Genomic DNA, 6,000 nt, shown 5'->3' on the forward strand with positions numbered 1-6,000 from the left:
TAGATATCAGGAACTCAGAGTTTCCATAAAAACATGTCTGATGCCCAGATTTCGGTCCATTCTGGATGAGCTTTGAATAAAGGCTGTCGGGGGGCTCTTGTAGCTGCCCGAGGAACTAACTGGAAGAACTCCCATCTGTAACCTTTGCTCAAGTCACTCAGAGGAAGAACTGAGACACAATGGTACCAGAGGCAGCACTCTTTTCCAGACAGTATTTACCCATTCTGCATCTGCAGGCTTAGTGATAGTAACCTGTTGTACTGTAAACGATTACAATCCACAAAGTTACTCACAAGAAAAGATTCCTGGAAAAGAAGAACTAGTGTGTATTGCACACTTGCCACTGTGGATTCATTTGGCCTTTGATTTAAAAGCACATTTCCTGAAGGGGTATAGTTTTGCACATGCACAGTGACAGGCCGCTCCTGGACCCTCCTGTTACCTCTGGTTTCGTTTTCCACATTTCTGGGGTGATTTTAGGGAGCATGCAAGCATTTGCCTGGGGTTGCAGGTAAGCTTAACCCTGCAACAGAAACTCAACAGCTTCGTGTCTCAGTTTCTGCAAACCAAAATAGCAAAGAGTTAGAAAACAACAAAAAAAAGCTATTAACTCTCCCCATGAGTTAAACACCACATAAACCTCAAGAATGCACATAAGCAAAGATAAATGGGCTGTTGTAGTATTTGTAGTAAATTATTGTGTGTAATTCATGTTTCCTGTCCATAAATGCCAGAGGAACTTGAAGACATGGAATCCATTCTAATTTAGTAAAGACAAAAACAGCTCCTTTTGAGCCCATCTGGAAGTTGTTTTTATTGCAATTGTTTTGGGCTCAGTAACGAGTTCAAGGTCTAACTGCCCTCACTAATTGTTTCAAGAATAAACAGATGCTTTGTTTAAAGGCAGCAGCTCCCATTTTGCCCAGCACAGCCCCCTCCCGGGTTGCGGGATGAAGGCAGCTGTGTGTCATGTCAGCACGGGCCCTAATGAGTATCGGCGCCTTTGCCGGGGGGGAGGGGGGGGGAAGGGGGGGGTGCTCACCCCTGTGAGCAGTTGGTGGGGCAGGAAACCAGGCCCCAGTCACGCACTTGATGAGCGCCCAGCGGGTGACAAGTGCCCTCTGCTCTTTAATGCCATTGGCTTTTTATTTGTAAATTCAGCTGATGAGTTTTTGCAATGTGTCCTACTGTGACAAGTCATACCTGTCCTGACAATACATAGGCACCTCCTCCAGCTGGGCTGTAGGGCACACAACAGAGAAAGTTCATTCCCTGGCCACCTAACCCCAGGCCCCTTGGCTGGAGTAATGCTCCATCCCCCTGCAGTAGGGTCTCAGTTCTTCATTTGAAAACAAAGATACCCACCGCCCCCCCCCCCACTCTGAGAGACTTCCCTCACCAGGGTATGAGACTATGCAGGTTCTATACAAGGTCTCACCCACTCTCATGCTCCCCAGGACATGCCATGGCTGAGGTCCCTGTTAGCCCCGGTGCGGAAGAGATTGCTGCATGAATGATGCGCTGGCACTAGGAGCAGATTCAGAAAGAGCAGCACTGAGCTCCCCTACAGGTGAGCAACAACAGCCAGAGGGACCTTACTGGAAGGTTATTTTGTCTCTCAGACTCTGTCCTCGGTGGCATGGACAACAGATGCCAAGAGCTCCAGATCCACCACAGAGTAGTCGCTAAGAGTTTCTGCTCCGGTTTTGGAAGCAAGACTCCATGAACTCACTGTGCATATATAAGCTGTGTAATCATAATTGCCAGAGGCATTTGAAATGTTTGCTTTTCAATGTTTTATGGCCATATATAAATTCTTTCTCCTCATTGAAGGATTTCCTGTCCTGTAGGTGTGGGTAACGGACCGTTGTAACGATGTGACCCCAATATGAGTATGATCGTACAGCTTTATTAGTCAGCAAAACAAGGTTTATATAGCAAAACTATTACAGCATCTGAATGGTTAAAACCCCAACCCATATATAGGCAAAACTACTGCAACTCGTTGTGATTGGTGCAGAGCTGCATCTCGAAGTGAAAACAGTACTGTGGCAGGAAACAGCAATGTGGCAGGAAGGAAGTGACAGTGTGGCAGGAAACGGTGATGTTCCCCCTGCTCCAGTGTCCCGAGCTCGTCGCTCTGCCTTCCCAGCAGGGTTCCGTGTCAGCCGCTCCCAAGGCTCACCTCCGGATCAGAACCTGGGTTGCTCAGCGCACCAAACTATGTCCCCTCTCGTCCAGCCAGGACTCCACACTGTCCCAAATCAGCTAACTCTACAGTGTGATGGCTAAAGTCTGGAGAAAGTAAATCATACAGGATTGGATGGATTTTTGAATTTATTTGTTAGGAAGAAACTAAAGATAGCACTTAGAGCTCAGCCCTCCAAGGACATGTGGTTTGCACAGGGTTTGCTGTAAATCCAAGTTGATGTTATTTTTATTTCCTATTATTTTAGTTCAAAAATATAGCTTTGCCTGTGGCATGTCATGAGAAGGATCATCTCACCTAAATCGCCTTGAGCAGAGCCTGATCACATATCCAAATAAAGCATTTCTTCCAAAACAGCTTCTGATCATGAGTTGAAGACATCAAGCGAGAAAATGTCTGTCTCTTTGCACAGTTATTTTTTTCCAGTGCTTAATCATTCTTGTTAAATTCTTCTGCCTTGTGATCTGTCCTCTACACCATAGGTCACCTCCCACAGCTGTCAGTGGGGAATATCCTTCAAGGGCCTTTATTTTGTAATGTTCATTTCATAAGCACTGTGGCCAAATCAACAAGAGAAATGAAAAACAATGCTTGTTTCTTATAAAAAGATGTCTATGCTCAGCTCACAATAGCTCAGCACGTACAACTGAGCATGCCATCAGCTGTTGAAGACCCCTACAAGGAGTCAGAAATGTTATTTGTAGTTCGGTTTTCACCAGATGCAGGAATATGTGTCCTAGTCCAGGTGCTTCTCAATAAGCCAGGGGACAGCTCCAATGAAAAGCTCTGTCTGAAGGGAGTGTTAAACAAGAAATCAGGAGGAGTCTGACATTCCAACATGGCTGCACGTATTTTCCTGTCCTCTGACGGGAACGTTTAGCGACACTTACTGCTGTCTGGCAGAGTCTAAACGCTCTTCTCTTGCACGCAGCAACAGAGATTTTGTTCAGCCAAGCAGTTCATTCCCTCTGGCCTTCAGGTCACCCAGTTTCAACTAACTGCCTGCATCAGCGTCTGATACAAAGAAGGAAGGGAAGGGAATGGTTCAGCCACAGTATGACCTACAGCTCACAATGGACTAAGGAAAGGATGTTTCAATTGTTTTTAGTATTTTAGGCGCTCTCAGTTTTCCCAGAGAAACTCTATTGCTTATCAGGAGGATGAAAATGCAGACTGCTGATCCAACGCACAGAACATACAGCCATTCTTCTGACATCCAAAAATTCTAGTTGGCAAGGAAAAGCAGCTAGTTCCCTTCACAGTATCAGCCCTTGTGTCCTCGGAGCTCGTGTCCTCAGCTCCCATGTATCTCCACTGGTCTGGAAAGCATCCCAGTGACTCTGTGTGGTAGCAGAAGCTCTGTCAGCATTGGGTCACTGCCCTGAGAAACCTCTGCAATGAAGTTCATTTCCTGAAGATCTTATACAGTGTTTTGAACTTACATAAATTGTGGGTTTTTTCTAAGGAACATTAGTGAATAGAATAATGGTGTCACAACAGGGCACTGATTTCCTACAAAGAAAATCTGTTTTAGCATCTAAGTTCCATAAACATTGCTTTCACCATAAAAACAGCAGAACTGCTGGCTGTTTCTTGAGAAAGCTGCTTGTTTGTAGATTATGTTATTTGTGTTACGTATTCTGAGCAAGTCCTGCAAGAGTCAGGACAAGCAGACCAAGGCATTTGGTATTTTACTGTGATGGTCCTTACAGGCAAGAGAGAAGGGTTTATAGAAATAACCAGGCTAGAGCCTGGGAAACAGCTAACAACCAGCCAGGGTACAGCTCCAGACCTCTCCTATGATTTACGGTGTAGTGTTTGTAGGCAGACTTCATCCTGTAGATCCAAGCCTTGTAGATGAAAATGGAGCCCCTTTTCTCCTCTTGCAGTGTAATTGCAGTTGGTCCAGAGGATCCTGGGGTGAAAACACTCTAAAACATAGGAACTGCTTAGTGCTTGGCAGATCAAAGAGCATGCGTTGATGGTCTTTCGTAATGACAGGATTACTACTTATTCCTGCAGTCAGATAATTACAGGCAAAGACTGGCATCACATACTCCAAATAACTACTCTCCCATGCTCATGGCATCATATTTCACCTTGATTATGACAGGTTTGGGTTCAGTGGAAAAGTATTTGAGGGAGGAGAGTGGTAGGTCCCCGTGGGGGTGCTGGAAGCCTGCCGGGTTTCTGTGAAGGCTCCCAAAGCCAGGAGTTTGAGTAACTGCAGTGCAGTGGTTGTACCCTGGTGACAGAGCTGGAGACTGAAGATTTCTCATCTACACTAACTGCAACTCTGAAATTGTGAGAACTTATCCTAAGGACCAAACATTGGGAATGCTGGGTTTTTTAAGGTGCAGCAGGAAGCCTGTTAGAAACAACCAATGTGAACACCCGTCAGCACCACAGCACAAGTCATATAGATGCTATGTAGCAGAAAAAAAATCTATCCATCCTCTCCTCAAAGAGGTGATTGTTACTAGAAAAGACAGAGGACAAGCTTTAGGAACTCCCACTTCCAGCTAGCCAGCTGCACACGCAGATCTAGCCACAGCAACAGCCAATTTATGCCCCTTCTGGAACAGGGAGGCTTGTGAACAGCCTGTGCTATCCACAGCATTTCACTGCTTACCCGCAGAACTTCACCCACCTCTTGGAGCTGCCATCAGTTCACCTAGTATTTCCCTTCTCTGACCAGAGACTGCCATAGGCAGTTGCTTCACTTCATTGTACAGCTTGCAAGCTCTCTGGTTTAACCACCACATAAAAGAACCAGGAATGAGTTTTCTCTTGTTCTGCACATGTGCAGTGGTGTACAGTGCCTGTAGGATTTTCTTTGGACTGTAATGCATACTGCCTTTGTCTTCTGTTAAACAGAAGAATGTGCACATATTTGCCTTGGATAAATAAGACAATGCAATGGTCTTATCAGGCAGTCATTGGCCAGGTCATTACAGAAAGATATATTCTATGTTTGACTGCAACAGAAATGAGACAGGTGCATCAGATGCATGGTAATCAGGCCCAGGGAATGGATAGAGACCAGACTGCCTGGGTGAGATGCATTGTTTTGCCTCTTATCCAACTACAGATACGCTTTGACATGTTGGCCTCTGTCTAAGGATCTAGAAATGGAATAATCCCCATCTACCTCAAAGGCTCCCATGACACATCTCAGTGACTAGAACAACCTGGGACACTCCACCTGGTAGCCACAGGCTGAAGCTCCTGTACGCCATCACCTGAGGGCAAAAAGACCTGCACTAGTTGGTCCCTGCTTATAAGATGCTAGGAAAAAGGAGAAAGTTCTTGCCTAATTTGGAATATGTGTTTTTCTCCCTGGAAGAGATCTACCCAAACCTGGTCTCATTCAGAATAGACAGCAGGAAGAGACTAGAGTTTACTTTTTGAATGCATTGCTGTTCGTGATACATGCTACCTAAACTATACACCAGTGGCTGCTAACTTGTAGAGTTACACACAGTTGTGTCAGTTTCCCCAGTGAACAAGTTACCGTTTTGGAAGCTGTAAGAAGTAGTGTTCTGATCGCTGCCACACGCCACAGGCAGCAAACTTGCGGCCTGTTGGATTCAGAGCCTAATACAGGCAATCCTGTTACTTCTCCTGCCACTTAGTGGCTGCAGCTGATGCAGCACCACATCCTTGCTTACACATCCGTAAGAGAATCGTTCTGCCATGTGGAACAGGTTTATGTTTCTGTCTGGGTGTAGTCAAACCTGACTAAGGAGAAAGAGGCATTTAAAAAAAAAAGTTTCACTTGAGTGCTTTGA

The sequence above is a fragment of the Opisthocomus hoazin genome, chromosome 13, assembly GCF_030867145.1.
Source record: "Opisthocomus hoazin isolate bOpiHoa1 chromosome 13, bOpiHoa1.hap1, whole genome shotgun sequence".
Taxonomy (NCBI): domain Eukaryota; kingdom Metazoa; phylum Chordata; class Aves; order Opisthocomiformes; family Opisthocomidae; genus Opisthocomus; species Opisthocomus hoazin.